We start from the raw sequence: 20,158 nt of genomic DNA, 5'->3' as shown, positions 1-20,158 counted from the left end.
AATACAAGATACACCTTGTAAACAACAAAATAGGACATCACTTACCTATTTTTGAAAAAATATCTTGACTCTACTTTTTGAAATTTGACTCTACAAACCAGACCCTTCTACTTCCTTGTTTAAAGTGGTACTGCCTTTGTGAAAAAATATTTGGCAAAGCTATATGATGATATAAACTACATTGAAGCACATCATTATAATAGGCATACAAAATTATGTCAGTGTGACAAAATGATATATGCCTCTTCTGGCTGTTCTTACTTCCCAAACAAAAACTGGTTTGCTGAACACTTCTTTTTATCAGTATCTCAGTGCTGTTTTCAAATATCTTTTGTTGCACTGTTTTTCTTCTTTATTCTCAAATATTTTCTCTGTATCTTAAGAACAACAACAGCAACTTGCATTTATATAGCACTTTTAACATAGTAAAACATCCCAAGGCACTTCACAGGAGCGTTATCAAACAAAATTTGACACCGAGCCACATAAAGAGCTGTTAGGACAGGTGACCAAAGGCTTGGTCAAAGAGGTAGGTTTTAAGGAACAGCTTAAAGAAGGAGGGAGAGGTAGAGAGGTGGAAAGGTTTAGGGAGGGAATTCCAGAGCTTAGGGCCTAGGCAGCTGAAGGCACGGCCACCAATGGTGGAACAATTAAAATTGGGGATGCGCGGTTCAAGAAGGCGGCTCACCACCACCTTCTCAAGGGCAATTAGGGATGAGCAATAAATGCCGGCCTCTCCAGCGACGCCCACATCCCATGAACAAATAAAAAAAAGAGGCAAGAATTGGAGGAGTGGAGAGATCTCAGAGGTTGTAGGGCTGGAGGAGGTTTTGCTTCAAGATCCAGTGAATCTTCAACTAATTTGTTTTAAAAAGTTTATCAATCAATCCATCTCTTTGTTTTACGAACATATGACAAGAAGGACAGAAAAAGCCCCATCAATGTTTGTCCTATCCATTAAATGATACAAGCTCATGTGCCCCCCTTCTCAGCTGCTAATAGTGTTAACTCTTGGGGGAGGCAAAATATTGTGCCCATTTTCACTCTGGGAAATTTCTCTCCCACTCCTTAAGGTAATCAAACAAACTCCAGGAGGCTATGGTTACTATTTTGCATGAAAAAGTGGACTTAGCGAGATAGTGAATCGGCAGCCCATTTTACACTCTGTCCAATTTTCTTTTACATTAAAGTTCCACTGAGAGCATCACATTAAGAAATGATCCCTTATAAGTCAGGCATTGAAATATATATATGTAATATCAGATAGCTTTGAGGATTTGTTTGAACCTATTAGTTGGAATGTGTTTTCCAAGTAAAGCTATAGTATGGACTGCCTATAATGATAGGCTTCCCCATGCATAGTTTAACACATATCTGAACTTCATCTTTAGAACAGCTCTATCAACCAAATCACTATGACACTTCTATTAGTATTAGACACTATCCATTCTACAGTCCCTCAAGACTAACACTGCTGAATTAAGTGAAAAATTAATTAGGAGCAGTTTTTTTTGTGGTATCATGTTGACACTGCAAGAACTCACAGAATATCTCCATTCTTCTGTGAGATGGAGATAAAATAGTAATCTTTCTGAAGGGTTTTAATGCATTGTGAAACAAGCCCCCTCTTTCTCTACAGTACTTACGAAGTTTAAAGTTCAATATTACCAGTTTAAATTTAAAACTTTTTAAACTGCCATCTGTCCCCCAACAAATTCCCTTATTCTTTTCTCCAGCAGGGATAATTTGCCTTTATTTTGAAGAGGTATGGTGCATGATATAGATTTAAATCTTACTGTTACCAATATCGTTTCAACAGTAAGTACAACTGCAGCAGCCCAAACAAGTCATGTTTATTTTACCCCCTCCCCCTCCTCTCTTTTCCCATATCCATTTACAAACCTAGAAGTGAAACACCCTGCATATATCAGGTTACTCACCCAACAGTATGGATGAGAAGTTAGGTAGATGGATTGGAACGACAGGCAGCCCTGACAATCAAATTTGAGCCCTCCTGACCGGGAGGCAATAGTGCTTTACCTGTTCACTATTGGGCTACTTAACTATAGACACTTTTGATGTCTAATGATATTTTTGAGACTCTATGATAAGCTTAGATGAAGTAGGGAGGGTGGAGGCTCTTGTGGAGCATTAACACCAGCATGAACCTGTTGGGCCAAATGGCTTGTTTCTGTGCTGTACATTCTATGTAATTCTATGCTATTTTTATTTTGCAATGACCACTCCAACAAATAACCAGTGTTAGGCCCACAAGCCTGAGCAAGAGAGTCGGTATTTCAGTATTTGTTTAACTGCCCCATAATAATATGATTACCTTAATCAGTTCTGAAAGCTTGGTCAGGATACATTTCAATCTCATTCAACATTTTAAACAATCTCTTTGAGAGCTTTTATCCTTTGTACATTTTAGGAATAGTAATGCTGCCCTTATTTAACCCTGGAGGAAATGGACACTATCAGCATTATGCTTTACAGGCAGTTAAAACAAGGTAATAGTTACTGCTGCATAAAGTGGAAGGAACATTGACAGGAAGCATTTTAGTTCCAAAAGCGCCTCTAGTCTTCCCTTCTCCTTTAAGCTGCCCAAGAATTAGAGTGTATTAAATTGAAGATTACAGGTGTTGCATGGCTATATTGTAAAGTATATTCTATGTGGCATTCAATAAACCACAATAAATTCATTATTCTATGAAAATAAGCTCAAGAGCTGAACTACTTTATAGCAGCATTAAATTCTGTAATTGGGATAATCCAATAAAATAAATCACTATATAGACTGGAATGTTTGATTTTGTACCAAACAAATATTGCCCTATAATTGAGTTTTAATTTCATTTTATTTGAACGATGATGGTCTCCTCAGAACTCAAACATGTATGATTGTAGCTGCAAGAGCTTGGTTCAAGTACAAGACTGCTACGACAATTAGTGCCTTCAGGGTTTCAGTGCTCTCTTTGCTGTTGTTTTTCTTATGGCTTAGCAACTTGGCAGCAGAAGAACAGCCAATTTCCACTTACCCTGCAGGCAGGAAGAGTCTAGCAGCCTGTGGAGGAGCCAGACTGACTGAACACCACAGCCAGCTGCACTCCAGATAAGTAAATGTACACAGCTTCGACATAAATTACCATGGCCTTCTACAGCAGGACACTGACCAGGGCCAGCTGATAAAAGGACAAATGATGACAAGCTATGCCTGCCCGACTTTTACATAGAGATTGTGTGGCTCTGACACACAAGTAAAGACCTGTTGGAGCCACCATTTCCTTAAAAACAGTTTTGCCTCTGATACCTTGGAGAAAATGTATTTTGCAAAATAAAATAATTATTAAATAATATGCAACTGATACGATTAAAGAATTAAAAGGGGAATCTTAAAAAACTTAGCATTATTATTACAAAAATCAGACTTAAAATCCACAATAAGGATTTTCTCATTGACTTTCATTTTCTAAATCAACAAAATCTTGTTACAGTCCATATGTAAGGCACCGGAAGAGACAAAAATGTCACTTATCACCAAAGGTTTATGTAAGACGATTGTCTATACAGTACAAGTACTGACTGATAGCAACAAATAGTTCAGTGGAAATAAAAACAGAACATTCTGGAAATGCACACGATCGGGCAGATTTTACGAATTTAGAGTACCAAGGGAAATATCGGGAAATCGTGGGCACGCTGCCTAAGATTTTCATTCCATTAAAATTGATGGATGGAAAATCGTGGCCAGCTGCCTAAGATCTGTGAAATGCACACAAGCCTAGCGAGGGTCCCCGCTGTTAGTGCACATTCATAAAATTGGCCATCAGATCTCTGACCAAGGGTCTCCACCCAAAACATCCTCATTCACTCATTGACCTGCATTGCCTTTTTCTTGTATTTTCTGTTTCTCTTTCAAATTTCAATATTTCTAGTTTTTCTTTTTTTAATCTTCAAGTTTGGTAGAACTTTGATTATACCAGGATGTTACTTATAATTTTATATATATAATATATTATATATTATATATATGTATGGATTTATAGAATTTGATGTTCTAAAAAATTGATTTCAGATTCAGAGTAAGTGTTTTCAAAATGAATCCCTCTAAATCCAAACCTGAAACCTGTATAGCAGGGTTAGTTTTGGTATCTGGAGAGCCTCCACTAGGGCACTATGAGACTCAGAAGCAGGCCAGCAGGGATTCTAGTATGTGTCACACAATCCTGTCCCCAATAGACTGCCAGAGAAAGAGTGAACACGAGGGACTTATGTACGTAAACCATACCTACTCCCTTCCCATTGGACCCTCAGCGACTGAATAAAAATACCATGATATGGCACTAGGGAAAACGGGCAGAAACCTATTGAACTGCTGCTGCAAGAAAGGTTGTTTATATACTATTCCACTACACAAAGACACAGCAGTGCTAGAAGGATTAATTGGCCTAGATTTTTGCCCCTGGTGATAATCCCCTTGGAACTGTGGTGGGCTGGATTTTGAGTTTGTCAGTGGACCCTGATGCTTGACACAGGTGGAATTTCCTGGGCCAACTAGTTTAAATACTGTTGGGTGGGCTCCAGGCAGGATTTTTGACTGTGTGCGGGAACTTGCCTCTGGCTGCCTCTGGGGCAATTGAAGATGGCAACCAATTTTAAAAATATGTTAAAGTTGACACATTGGCTGAATGCAATCGAGCCCTCTACAATCAATTGCACTCAGTTTACGGGCCATTTAAAATGTAACCATTGTCCCCCGTCTGCCTCCTTTGCAATGCCAGACACTGGAGTGCAACAGCATTCCTAATGTCCAGTGTTGCTAAGGCATTAATGAAGGAAAATATGTCGGATGGCATATTTCCTTTATTAACATCTGATTTAAATACATTCTCTAGCACCACAAATTCGTAAAATCTACCCTAGTATTAAAATGCCTAGGACAGGTGAAGGTATAATAAAAACAAATAAAAGAATTAAGAAGATTATTAACAGTCAATTGTACCAGGTATGAAATCCACCTGATTAGGTGTGTGTGTCAGTCTGCTGGGGTTTCATGATCTGCCTGCATTTTCTGGCAGGTTGGTGGTCCCACACGCATTGGGGCCAATACTTCCTATCTCCTATTGCCAGTTCCCAGTGCTCCATGATCCAAAATAAATTGACACAGGAATCTCAATTATCCATCTTATAAGAATTTAAGAACAGTTAAGTATGATAAATAGGCCAATCAGCATATTGAAGTTTACCGCTCTAGTGCCCTTTAGTTTCCAGAATTCAACTGCATTTTCTATAATGTCTTTGCTTTTACTACCTTGCCTGGCTGATTATTCTAAACATTTATCACGCATTGAGTAAAGATGTTTTTCCTAATACCTATTCAAAATTGACTTTATACTAATTTAAATGATGTCCTCTTCATGTCCCCTGACCTTACTAACCTAACTCAGTGAGTATATATCCCAGCAGACTACTTGTTTTTTTTAAACTGGTACACCATACTGTCCAGATAATTGATGGGGAGACTTTTCTGGGTCTGTGCAAAGGTACACTGGATTGCCTGGGTGAAGTGTCTATCAAAAAATCAATGGATGGGAGCACAGTCCTGTAAATAATTTATTCATTCATGGGATGTGGGCGCCACTGGCAAGGCCAGCATTTATTGCCCATCCCTAATTGCCCTTGAGAAGGTGGTGGTGATTCGCCTTCTTGAACCACGGCAGTCTGTGTGGTAAAGGTTCTCCCACAGTGCTGTTAGGTGGGGAGTTCCAGGATTTTGACCCAGTGACGATGAAGGAATGGCAATACATTTCCAAATCAAGGTGGTGTGTGACTTGGAGGGGAAAGTTCAGGTGGTGTTGTTCCCATGTGCCTGCCGCTCTTGTCCTTTTAGGTGGTAAAGGTCGCGGGTTTGGGAGGTGCTGTCGAAGAAGCCTTGGTGAGTTGCTGCAGCGCATCCTGCAGATGGTACACACTGCAGCCACGATGCGTTGGTGATGAAGGGAGTGAATGTTTAGGGTGGTGGATGGGGTGCCAATCAAGCAGGCTGCTTTGTCTTGGATGGTGTCGAGCTTCTTGAGTGTTGTTGGAGCTGCACTCATCCAGGCAAGTGGACAGCATTCCATCACACTCCTGACTTGTGCCTTGTAGATGGTGGAAAGGATTTGGAGAGTCAGGAGGTGAGTCACTCGCCACAGAATACCCAGCCTCTGACCTGCTTTTGTAGCCACAGCATTTATGTGGCTGGTCCAGTTAAGTTTCTGGTCAATGGTGACCTCCAGGATGTTGATGGTAGGGAAATCAGCGATGGTAATGTCACTTAATGTCAAGGGGAGGTGGTTAGGCTCTCTCTTGTTGGAGATGGTCATTGCCTGGCACTTGTCTAGCACGAATGTTACTTGCCACTTATCAGCCCAAGTCTGGATGTTGTCCAGGTTTTGCTGCATACGGGCAAGGACTGCTTCATTATCTGAGGGGTTGCGAATGGAACTGAACACTGTGCAATCATCAGCGAACATCCCCATTTCTGACCTTATGATGGAGGGAAGGTCATTGATGAAGCAGCTGAAGATGGTTGGGCCTAGGACACTGCCCTGAGGAACTCCTGCAGCAATGTCCTGGGGCTGAGACGATTGGCCTCCAACAACCACTACCATCTTCCTTTGTACTAGGTATGACTCCAGCCAATGGAAAGTTTTCCCCCTGATTCCCATTGACTTCAATTTTACTAGGGCTCCTTGGTGCCACACTCGGTCAAATGCTGCCTTGGTGTCAAGGGCAGTCACTCTCACCTCACCTCTGGAACTCAGCTCTTTTGTCCATGTTTGGACTACGGCTGTAATAATGTCTGAAGCCGAGTGGTCCTGGCAGAACCCAAACTGAGCATCGGTGAGCAGTTTATTGGTGATCTATCTATCTATATATTTATATATTATATATAAAACATATTTTTAAATATAAAATAATAAAGCATATATTTATACACATGCGGCCAATCATGATGTTTAATGGACTTTCTCCCTCCTGAAATTATTTCGGGCCCTGTTTTTGTTGAATTGTATTTTTTTACTCTTATTGGGGAGTAAGTGCCGCTTGATAGCAGTGTCGATGACATCTTCCATCACTTTCCTGGTGATTGAGAGTAGACTGATGGGGCAGTAATTGGCTGGATTGGATTTGTCCTGTTTTTTGTGGACAGGGCATACGTGGGCAAAATGAACCTGCCCGGCTCTTTGCCGCTTCTGTGATTTTCCAGGCTACCTTATGAAGGGTGGAAATGTCGTCAGGGGTGGAGCTGAAGGTGGATTTGAGGGTGTGGATTCCCTAAGCTAGGAGTTCCCAAACCCCCAGCTCATTCGAGAGCTCATGTAGTACTGGAAGCTGGTATTCCCAGTAAGATGAGGCATACTGGCCTCTAGATGGGCATAAGTGGGCCCCACAAGTGGGGCTGTTCGATGAAGGGAGTGACCTGGATCCTCAAAGGATGGGGGCTGAAGGGGACATGACATGATTGGGGGCCGAGCTTGGGTAGGCCACCCTGCACTAGTGGCATAGGGCAGGTGGGTGCTAGAGTAGCAGTATTGTAGGCGCCAACCCACCCCATGCAAATTAGCTGCCCTCCCACTGACTCCGCAGATTTCCCATGGCATTGTTCATGGTGTCAAATCTCACACTGAAACAAGAAAGGGCTGCTGGTGTGTCGGAGTTGGGGAGAGATGCATATCTCTAGTGAAATTTGGTAAGACGTTTGTAAGAGATCTGTCCAGAGACAGCAAAGCAATTGTTTTTAGATTGGTTCCTGGAAAATAAACAGGCCTAAAAATTGGATCGTGCCTGAATCATTGTGTGATCTTAGTGCAGTGTACGTGTCTAATGAGGCCGGCAGCTGTATCATGGAAAATGGGTCTGCCCCAAGTAAGTTAGTCCCAAAGGGAGATCGCCAGTCGTGGGGGTGGGGGGAGGTTGGGCAGCAAGATCCTCAGGAGAATCCAGGGGGATTCTCTTACTTACTTTTTGGGTGGCAGTTTCCAGCGGTCCCTTTAAGGACCATTAGTTTGACTGCTGAGGCCTGAAGAAACTGACTGCAGCACGCATGGCGCAAACTATGGTCTTTCACATTCCAATTTGGCAAAGGGGCCTAAAACAAACTGTAGGCCCCGATTTGCACATGCAATGGGCCTAACACCAATTTCAGCCGTGTGCCCTGGATGCTTATTGAGCAGTACGGCGGGGCAGTGCTCTTCTGGCTTGGAGTGAGTGCGTGCACCCCAGCCGCCATATTGGATCCTTAGGCGCCTGTTTTATGTCTGTAAAATGGGCGCAGCGCAATCCAGTTTCTAGGCCACAGTGTTTTCCTTACCCATTGCTGCTAGGTAAAAAAAATGTACAGTTATGTAATTGAAACCATTTATAAGAACAATGTTTTTGAGATTTCTGTATAAGCAAAAGAAGGGCAACTATTGCAACAATTATATTCATTAGAATTCATTAAAATATTCCATTTTGAAACTTGTATTGTTTAAAGTTTCCTCTGTCATAAATGTAACATGCAGTAAACAACCCTTTAATATGAAAATCTATGTTGTCTTTTTTAAAAAAAAGTTGAAGGGTTCATGCTTTACCTTGATAAGGTTGACAGGGGAATGGGATGAACGGTAAACATGAATTGGATAAAGAAGCAATCCCTTGGATATAATTATTTATGTTTTCTACCTCAGAAAAAGTCCAAACGTTTACGCTTTTTAATATAGAAAAACTTTAGTTACTTCATGTGGTCTCTGGGCTTATCCATCATTGGACTGGAAGGGCAGGCTAAAAAACAAGAAATTCTGGCACACTCTGTGAATGTTTATTAGACAAAGAAGGGAAGGATCCTTAATTTCATTCTGGATCCAAAATGAAAAGGGAGGGGCTTGCCATGATGACATGCATAGTGGCCAATCAAGAGGAATCAAGGTATCTTCAAAAAAAGGGTAAACAAAGCCCAACCCAATAATTCAAGCTCCAGCCAAGTATTCCAAATTGAGTCTCAGGCTTAGGATAGAGGAAAAGCCTCTCCAGTGTTTACGATACTGTACAGGCAAATCTCCAAGTAAGTCCATTTTAGGTTTCACATATAAAAAAATATACTTTGTTTTTAAATTTTTAGCTGGAGAAATTTGAAGATGATGATGAAGATGCACAATCTTTTTGCAGTGATTTAATTGGCAGTTTTTCCGTTCTTTTATTGATACCTGTTGCTAACTTTCTATTTTTGGTTTGTAGTTTATTGAACTTCATGACTGGTGATTTTCATTCCGACTTGGCACTTGGTGATTGGTACACTGCCTGCCTGTTCATTTGTCATTTGTTGCTATTTTATGAATATGAAATTTGAACCAATGAACTGCATAAAATTTGTATATTAGGTTTGGCACCTAAGTGTGATGCTAAAGTGTGACACAGGAAATGTGACATAGAAAGTGTGATGGACAAAATATATGCACTTGTACCATTGGTAGATGGCTAGATCAAAGGAAGGCTGTGCAAGATCAATCAAAATACAAATGTTCTCGATATTCTTTTGAAATATAAACAGAAGTTTCTGGCCGTTTCTATTTTAAAAACATCATCTGCATGTTGTGCTATTGGTTGTTTTGTTTATAACGTCATAAAGAGAATGTTTTTGGGACAGGTAAGAGAGGGAAGTGTGTATCAATATTTTAGGATGGAAGAGAGGATTTGGGGAAAGAATGAAGTGGGGATAAGCCTTATGGTAAATTTGTAATAGGAGCCCTCAAGTAAGCCAATGCTTGGAATTGTGATCCTCGTTCAAAGGTTAGTGAGTACCCCTGGCTTGTAGGATTAGGTACATTCAAACTCAAACTAGTTTGATTGGGAAAATTCAATTTTATTTGAATATACCCAAATCAGCTTAATTTGGATTTTCGCTTCAGAATCAGTGTTTATCCCTAGGATTTGAAAATGTAACATGGCAGATATTTTAACATCTTTTTCCAATACAAAACATTATGAAACTAAATGAAGAAATGAAGAATTGAAAAGAAAATAAGAATGTATATAATCTATTAAAAGTATTACATTTATGCACACTTCCTGTCATCACAGCTTGATTTCCTGTTGTCACATTTTTGTCTCACTTTTGTATCAACCTTTTTCAATTATAAATTCCTATGGGTTTTCCCTAAGTAAATGTGTCTTGAGTATTGTACAAATGGGTGTCTGTGGGCAAAGCTTTTGAGCTGTCTGTGCAAGCACAGCGGCCAACTTCTTTTTTTTCTCTAATTATCCATTTTAAAATGTAAGTTCCTTTTATTTTAATATATTTTATAAATGAAATGCTTAATAACTTTCTTTTAGCATTTTCTCTCCCCCTCCCCAAACTCTTTTATCTGAGTACAATGGCTTCCAGTCTGAGGTTGTCATGAACCAGGTCTGCCTGTCCATTTCCCCCAGTTTTTCGATAGATATTTCTTGCCTCTCACCCCCCCACCCCCGGTCGCCCCGTCCTCAACCCCATCATCCTTTTGGGGCCTCTGCCGCTCCCTGCCTGCGCTTTGCAGCCCATTCTCAAATACCACGAATCTCTGCCCATGCTGATCTGCTCCTGCTGTTAATTTCATTCACCACATTTATGATTTGTAATCAATGGGGCTGGTGTTGGTGGGACCATGAGAAAATATCTGCTTCCATGTGCTGCCGCTTACTGCTAACGGTCACTTACAGTGACAGCTTTTCTCTCTTTAATTAACACTGTCTCATACCATTCAACTAATTATATCCCAGTGACCTTTTCAAATGCTGCTCCCCCCACCCCCACAACCATTGTTTTCTTCAGCTTCAAGCTCCTTGAGATTTGCCAGGTGACTGGTTATGCCCCAATTTTAGCTCAATGATATTTCCCATGTCTGTGGCCCTGCAGCTGGCTGTGCCTTTGGTGCTGTGACTCTGCTGCACTTGAGGTCCTAGACTCTGCCCTTTGCTGTCCCCCTGCTGAACAAACTGTCTTGCGTTAAATCTCTGCTGCATTCCACACACATATGAAAACTGGGACCTGGCCTTGGCTCCTCGTGTGCAATGCCACGGGAAATCAGCAAATGGGACCTCAACCAGTGTCTCCACCGTGTTTGTGCTCGACGGGCATTTCTTGGGATATCCCTGACATGGGCAGCAATCTTCTGTGGAAATAGTCCCAGTATCTTAAGTCTCTCCCCATAACTATCATCCTCGTGAATCTATGTCAAACACTCTATATGGCTTTAATTCCCATTTTATGGCTCTACCTCCACTTGTACTTTCAGGGAATTATGAATTTGAATCCTCTAGGCCTCTGTTCATCCACATCCTTGAGTGTATTTCCATTACACTCCCATTCCTTGTTTTTCCTCCTAAGATGCATCACCTCATACTTATCCACATTAAATTACATCTGCCACCTGTCTGACCATTTTGCCATTCTGTCTATGTCTACCTGAACTCCCTTACAGTCCTTGTGGTTGTATGTTGAACCTCCTACTTTTCTGACTTGAGTAAACTTTGGCATCACACACCCTATGCAGAGCCTAAATCATCTATATTAAAGAACTGAAAAGCAGAGAAGTTATGTTAAACTTGTATAGAGCCTTGGTTAGACCACACTTGGAGTATTGTGAACAGATATGGTCTCCATATTATAAAAAGGATATAGAGGCACTGGAGAAGATGCAAAAAAAATTTCTACTAGGATGATACCAGAACTGAGAGGTTATACCTATCAGGAAAGATTGAGCAGGCTGGGCTCTCTTCTCTAGAAAAGAGAAGACTGAGGAGTGACCTGTTAGAGGTCTTTAAGATTATGAAAGGGGTTGATAGGGTAGATGTAGAGAAGATGTTTCCACATGCGGGGAAGACCAGAACTTGGGGCCAATAATATAAGACAATCAATAATAAATCCGATAACAAATTCAGGAGAAACTTCTTTACCCAGAGAGTGGTTAGAATGAGGTGACTAGCATAGATGCATTTTAGAAGGATATGCTGTTAGGGTTAGATGAATTAGGGAGGGAGATGGCTCTTGGGGAGCATAAATACAGGCATGGACCTGTTGGGCCGAATGGCCTGTTTCTGTGCTGTACATTTTATTTAATTCTATGTATTTATAATTATAATATATATGTGTGCGCGGACACAACACTAACCCCCAGGATATACCACTTCTCCAATCTAAACAACACTCATATCTCTTAACTCTTTGTTTCTTATCTGTCATCCAACTTTCTATGCATGCTGCTTCATTTGGGCAGTGTCCTTGGCCCAACCATCTTCAGCTGCTTCATCAATGACCTTCCCTCCATCATAAGTTCAGAAATGGGGATGTTCGCTGATGATTGCACAGTGCTCGGTTCCATTCGCAACCCCTCAGATAATGAAGCAGTCCGTGCTCGCATGCAGCAAGACCTGGACAACATCCAGGCTTGGGTTGATAAGTGGCAAGTAACATTCGTGCCAGACAAGTACCAGGCAATGACCATCTGCAATAAGAGAGAGTCTAACCACCTCCTTTGACATTCAACGGCATTACCATCGGTAAATCCCCCACCATCCTGGGGGTCACCATTGACCAGAAACTTAAATGGACCAGCCATATAAATACTGTGGCTACAAGACCAGGTCAGAGGCTGGGTATTCTGCGGCGAGTGACTCATCTCCTGACTCCCCAAAGCCTATCCACTATCTACAAGGCACAAGTCAGGAGTGTGATGGAATACTCTCCATTTGCCTGGATGAGTGCAGCTCCAACAACACTCAAGAAGCTTGACACCATCCAGGACAAAGCAGCCCGCTTGATTGGCACCCCTTCCACCATCCTAAACATTCACTCCCTTCACCACCGGCACACTGTGGCTGCAGTGTGTACCATCCACAGGATGCACTGCAGCAACTCGACAAGGTTTCTTCGACAGCACCTCCCAAACCCGCGACCTCTACCACCTAGAAGGACAAGAGCGGCAGGCACATGGGAACAACACCATCTGCACGTTCCCCTCCAAGTCACACACCATCCCGACTTGGAAATATATCGCCGTTCCTTCATCGTCGCTGGGTCAAAATCCTGGAACTCCCTTCCTAACAGCACTGTGGGAGAACCTTCACCACACGGACTGCAGCGGTTCAAGAAGTCGGCTCACCACCACCTTCCCAAGGGCAATTAGGGATGGGCAATAAATGCCGGCCTTGCCAGCGACGCCCACATCCCATGAACGAATAAAAAAAAAATCCATGCAGTCAATCAAAACACAATTTGTCTCTAACAAATGCTGTTTGGTTGCCCTTGATTGTTCTATGCATCACTAAATACTCACTAATTTGATCTTGAATTATGGATTCTTAGAATTTGCCCACAAGATTCCACAGAAAATTACATTTTCCAACTTACCTTGGCCTCTTCTGGCCATGGATGTTCTGTCTGGATGGGCCCTGTGCGGATCTCCCGAATCAGGAATTTAAAATATTGTCGCGATGCCGATGGCATCAGGAGGTCACGACTTTTGAATGTAGGCCCCCGCCTGCCGGGACGAGCGGCCCCCCTATGCTTGTTCTCAGGTTTGTTATGATGACGAGAACCCATCGGGAACATGGCGCAACCCCGCCACCCACCTGCCATTTTAACCCCTTTCTGCCTGCACCATTCCTGCTGGGCCTATAGTTTTGCCTTGCCTACCCTCCAGTTCCCTGGCACAATTCGTATATTTAAGGAGGATTGCACAATTGCGGCCAGATCCTCTGCTATCTCCTCTCTGACTTCCTTCGACATCCTAGGGTGCATGCCATCAAGGCCCAACAACTTACTCAACTTGAGTTCTCCTCACTTTATTCGAACTAATTTCTTTTTTATCGTCAACTCTAACAATTATTCCACATCTGCCTCTAGTACATCCACATTCTCACTTCTACCATCATTTGTAAAAATTAACACAAAATATTTATTTAATATCTTTACCATTACCTTCATCCTCCGCAAATAGATTTCCCACTTTATCCCTGAGTGATCCTACCCTTCTATAACTATCCTTTTAGAAGAAAGAAATAAGAAAGGGCATTTATTTAGCACTTTTCATGCCCTGAGGATGTCCCAAAGTGCTTCAGAGCCAATGCATTACTTTTCAAGTGTAGTCGCTGTTGTTTTGTAAAAATGTACTGTAAACATTGCAACAACAACATCCAAAGCCAGTTCCCCTTTAGAGCTCCTTTAATCATGGAACTTTCTGCGAGCCCATTCAAATAATCTTTAAAGGTTAACAGCACAATTGCAACACAAAAGCTGGGATTTTACGACAGGCATTCATTTAAATATTTTTGTATGCGTTCTGCGGCCTCTTTGAAGCTATGGTAAGAAATTTTGTAAGCATTCTAGCACAAGAAATGCAGCCAAATGGAAAATCACAAGCAAAAAGAATTCAGCAAAAAACACCCCTAAGTTTTCTGCTTGCCCTGCGTCTACTTTGCACGTACACAACTGGTGTGACTGAGCAGAAAGTCTACTGTTATGATCACAATTTTGATGCAAATGTTAAAGTAGTGAGCCACATATTTCTAATATTTATGTAACCATTAGCTTTTTCCATATGAACTAATTGTTTAAAGAAAGTGTTGCAGTGCATTGCTGTGAAAAATAGTCAAGTTTTGGCACAGGTAAGTTATTTTGACTATCCATAGCTGACATGCTTATGATAAATGTCAGGTTCATAATATGTAGAGAATCAAGCAGAATACAGAAAGGGAAACATCACAGGTATTCTGTCCATTACATCCTGTGAATTGCCATAAGTTTCCTCGCTCCACCATTGGTGGTCGTGCCTTCAGCTGCATAGGCCCTAAGCTCTGGAATTCCCACCCTAAACCTCCCCGCCTCTCTACCTCTCTCCTCCTTTAAGACATTCTTTAAAACCTACCTCTTCGACCAAGCTTTTGGTCGCTTGTCCTATTATCTCCTTGTGTGGCTCTGTGGCCTGTGAAGCTCCTTGGGATGTTTTATTATGTTGAAGGCACTATATAAATGCAAGTTGTTGTTGTTGTATTGAGGCCCTTGAAAAGGCCTCAGAAGTTTCCAAGAAAAAGGAGGGAATCAATTAACTTTATAAAATGCCTTATGGCGCCGAAGATAAATTTACTTACTTAGTGAAGTGGCTATGGGTTGCTTCACTTTCTGCTGGCAGATCAGGGTGCACACCTCTGGTATGCCCTTACAGACATGGGCAGCCCATGATCTCTCCCTGAAATTTGGGACAATGTCCGTGTCCTTCGCTGTGGGTGAATGGGAATGGGACTTGTATCAGTGAAGCAGGACTCCTTGGAATTTCAGGTACATCGTTCTTTGTGTTTTTTTAATTACATTTTGCTCTATTCTTTGGCTGGTTTTGATAGCTAGTTGCCATTTTTGCATCTTGATGGTTTTTTTTCTTGCCAATACTTTTCTGCATTATTCTTGGTTACATTTGGTATTTAAATCAAGTCCTGTTCACCCTGTGCTCACTGACCTACATTGGCCCCCAGTCTGGGAACACCTCAATTTTAAAATTCTCATCCATGTTTTCAAATCCCTCCATGGTCTCACCCCTCCCTATCTCTGTGACCTCCTCCAGCCTTACAACCCTCCAAGATCTCTGCGCTCCTCCAATTCTTGCCTCTTGCACATCCCCAATTTTAATCGCTCCACCATTGGTGGCCGCGCCTTCAGCTGCCTAGACTCTAAGCTCTGGAATTTCTTCCCTAAATCTCTCCACCTCTCTACCTCTTGCTCCTTCTTTAAGAACTCCTTAAAACCCATCTCTTTGACCAAGCTCACCTGTCTTACTATATCCTTATGTGGCTCAGTGTCAAATTTTGTTTGATAACGCTCCTGTGAAGCACCTTGGGATGTTTTACTACATTAAAAGCGCTATATGAATGCACGTTGTTGTTTTTAAATCAATGTGACAAGGATAGGTAGTCCTTTGGGAGAGGTGAGCATCCTTAAATGAGAAAGAGGATATAATGAGGGGCCAACAAATGCAAATGCAACAACAATTACTTGAATCTTCCCTTAACATAAAAAAGTTCCAAGGCACTTCACAAATGGCAGTTCCATAGAGCTGGCAATGGAGGAGGGGTGATGGAGAAGGATGGCACGGTTCACCTCCCCTATAAAGACCTCTATGGAGAGGTTGAGGAGTGCAAGGATGGACCGATCGTATCTCGGAGCTGGAGCTGCGGGTGGACTCACTGTGGAGCATCCGCGATGCAGAGAAACTCGTGGATAGCACATTTAGCGAGTTGGTCACACCGCAGGTAAAGGGTATACAGGCAGGAAGTGAATGGGTGACCACCAGGAAGAGTAAGAGATGCAGGCAGGTAGTGCAGGGGTCCCCTGTGGCCATCCCCCTCTCAAACAGATATGCCACTTTGGATGCTGTTGGGGGGGATGACTTATCAGGGGAAGGCAGCAGCAGCCAACTTCCTGGCACCACGGGTAGCTCTGCTGCACAGGCTGGGAGGAAAAAGAGTGGCAGAGCTATAGTGATAGGGGACTCAATTGTAAGGGGAATAGACAGGCGTTTCTGCGGCCGCAACCGAGACTCCAGGATGGTGTGTTGCCTCCCTGGTGCAAGGATCAAGGATGTCTCGGAGCGGCTACAGAACATTTTGGAGGGGGAGGGCGAACAGCCAGCTGTCGTGGTGCACATAGGCACCAACGATATAGGTAAAAAAGGGGATGAGGTCCTAAAAGCAGAATATAGGGAGTTAGGAGGTAAATTAAAAAATAGGACCTCAAAGGTAGTAATCTCAGGATTGCTGCCAGTGCCACGTGCTAGTCAGAGTAGAAATAGGAGGATATTTCAAATGAATACGTGGCTAGAGGAATGGTGCAAGGGGGAGGGATTCAAATTCCTGGGACACTGGAAACGGTTCTGGGGGAGGTGGGACCAGTACAAACCGGACGGTCTGCACCTGGGCAGGGCCGGGACCGCTGTCCTAGGAGGAGTGTTTGCTAGTGCTGTTGGGGAGGGTTTAAACTAAAGTGGCAGGGGGTTGGGAACCTGAGCAGGGAGAGAGAGGAAAGCGTAACAGGAAGGGACAGAAGGTATGGAGTAATAGGTAAAGTGTTAAAAAAGGAAAAAGCAGGAACTAAGCGTCACAAAACAGATTTGAAAGTTCTTTATCTGAATGCACGTAGCATTCGTAATAAAATGGACGAGTTAACGGCACAAATAACTACGTATGGGTATGATCTTGTGGCCATTACAGAAACATGGCTGCAGGGTGACAACGACTGGGAATTAAATATGCCAGGGTATTTAACAATCAGGAAGGACAGGCAGGAAGGAAGGGGAGGTGGGGTGGCTATGTTAATAAAGGAAGGAATCACTGTAATACAGAGAAATGATATTGGGACAAAGCATCAAGATAATGAAACAGTTTGGGTGGAGATAAGGAATAATAAGGGAAAAAAAACATTAGTGGGCGTAGTATATAGGCCTCCTAATAGTTGCAACTCTGCTGGAAGAAGTATTAATCAGGAGATAGTCGGGGCATGTAATAAGGGAACAGCCATAATTATGGGGGATTTTAATTATCATATTAACTGGACAAATCAAATTGGGCAGAGCAGCCTTGAGGACGAGTTCATTGAGTGCATCAGGGATGGATTTCTTGAGCAGTATGTAACTGATCCTACAAGGGGGCAGGCAACCTTGGACCTGGTCCTGTGTAATGAGTCAGGATTAATTAATAATGTCCTAGTTAAGGATCCCCTTGGAACGAGCGACCACAACATGGTTGAATTCCATATCCAATTAGAGGGTGAGAAGGTTGATTCTCAAACAAGCGTACTGAGCTTGAATAAAGGAGACTATGATGGTATGAGAGCGGAATTGATTAAAGTGGACTGGGAAAATAGATTAAAGGGTAAGACGGTACATGAGCAGTGGTGTTCATTTAGGGAGTTATTTTACAACTTTCAAAATAAATATATTCCACTGAGGAAAAAAGGGTGTAAAAGAAATGACAGCCACCCGTGGCTAAGTAAAGAAATCAAGGATAGTATCCGACTAAAAACAAGGACATATAAGGTAGCCAAACTTAGTGGGAGGATAGAAGATTGGGAATTCTTCAAAAGACAGCAAAAAGTAACTAAAGGATTGATTAAGAAAGGGAAGTTAGATTATGAAAAGAAATTAGCAAAAAATATAAAAACAGATAGCAAGAGTTTCTATAGTTATATAAAAAGAAAAAGGGTGGCTAAGGCAAACATAGGTCCCTTAGAGGATGAGACCGGGAAATTAATGGTGGGAAACATGGAGATGGCAAAAATGCTGAACAAATATTTTGTTTCAGTCTTTACAGTAGAGGACACTAAGAATATCCCAACACTGGACAAACAGGGGACTCTCGGGGGGGATGAGCTAAATACGATTAAAATCATTCAAGAGATGGTACTCAGTAAAATAATGGGACTCAAGGCGGATAAATCCCCTGGACCTGATGGCTTCCATCCTAGGGTCTTGAGGGAAGTGGCAGTAGGGATTGTGGATGCTTTGGTGATAGTTTTCCAAAATTCCCTGGACTCAGGAGAGGTCCCAGCAGATTGGAAAACTGCTAATGTAACACCGTTATTTAAAAAGGGTAGTAGGCAGAAGGCTGGAAATTATAGGCCAGTTAGCTTAACATCTGTGGTGGGTAAAATTTTGGAGTCTATTATTAAGGAGACAGTAACGGAACATTTAGATAAGCATAATTTAATAGGACAAAGTCAGCATGGCTTTATGAAGGGGAAGTCATGTCTGACAAATTTGCTTGAGTTCTTCGAGGATATAACGTATAGGGTGGATAAAGGGGAACCAGTGGACGTAGTGTATTTAGACTTCCAGAAGGCATTCGACAAGGTGCCACATAAAAGATTATTACTTAAGATAAAAAATCACGGGATTGGGGGTAATATTCTGGCATGGGTGGAGGATTGGTTATCCAACAGGAAGCAGAGAGTTGGGATAAATGGTTCATTTTCGGACTGGCAACCAGTAACCAGTGGTGTTCCACAGGGGTCGGTGCTGGGTCCCCAACTCTTTACAATCTATATTAACGATTTGGAGGAGGGGACCGAGTGCAACATATCAAAATTTGCAGATGATACAAAGATGGGAGGGAAAGTAGAGAGTGAGGAGGACATAAAAAACCTGCAAGGGGATATAGACAGGCTGGGTGAGTGGGCGGAGATTTGGCAGATGCAATATAATATTGGAAAATGTGAGGTTATGCACTTTGGCAGGAAAAATCAGAGAGCAAGTTATTTTCTTAATGGCGAGAGACTGGAAAGTACTGCAGTACAAAGGGATCTGGGGGTCCTAGTGCAAGAAAATCAAAAAGTTGGTATGCAGGTGCAGCAGGTGATCAAGAAAGCCAACGGAATGTTGGCTTTTATTGCTAGGGGGATAGAATATAAAAACAAGGAGGTATTGCTGCAGTTATATAAGGTATTGGTGAGACCGCACCTGGAATACTGCATACAGTTTTGGTCTCCATACTTAAGAAAAGACATACTTGCTCTCGAGGCAGTACAAAGAAGGTTCACTCGGTTAATCCCGGGGATGAGGGGGCGGACATATGAGGAGAGGTTGAGTAGATTGGGACTCTACTCATTGGAGTTCAGAAGAATGAGAGGCGATCTTATTGAAACATATAAGATTGTGAAGGGTCTTGATCGGGTGGATGCAGTAAGGATGTTCCCAAAGATGGGTGAAACTAGAACTAGGGGGCATAATCTTAGAATAAGGGGCTGCTCTTTCAAAACTGAGATGAGGAGAAACTTCTTCACTCAGAGGGTGGTAGGTCTGTGGAATTTGCTGCCCCAGGAAGCTGTGGAAGCTACATCATTAGATAAATTTAAAACAGAAATAGACAGTTTCCTAGAAGTAAAGGGAATTAGGGGTTATGGGGAGCGGGCAGGAAATTGGACATGAAGCTGAGTTCGGATCGGTCAATGCCCTGTGGGTGGCGGAGAGGGCCCAGGGGCTATGTGGCCGGGTCCTGCTCCGACTTCTTGTGTTCTTTAGATTTGTGGTTGGGATCAGATCAGCCATGATCTTATTGAATGGCGGAGCAGGCTCGAGGGGCCGATTGGCCTACTCCTGCTCCAATTTCTTATGTT

This window comes from Heptranchias perlo, chromosome 3 (genome assembly GCF_035084215.1).
Source record: "Heptranchias perlo isolate sHepPer1 chromosome 3, sHepPer1.hap1, whole genome shotgun sequence".
Lineage (NCBI taxonomy): Eukaryota > Metazoa > Chordata > Chondrichthyes > Hexanchiformes > Hexanchidae > Heptranchias > Heptranchias perlo.
Note: the sequence above shows the minus strand (reverse complement) of the source record.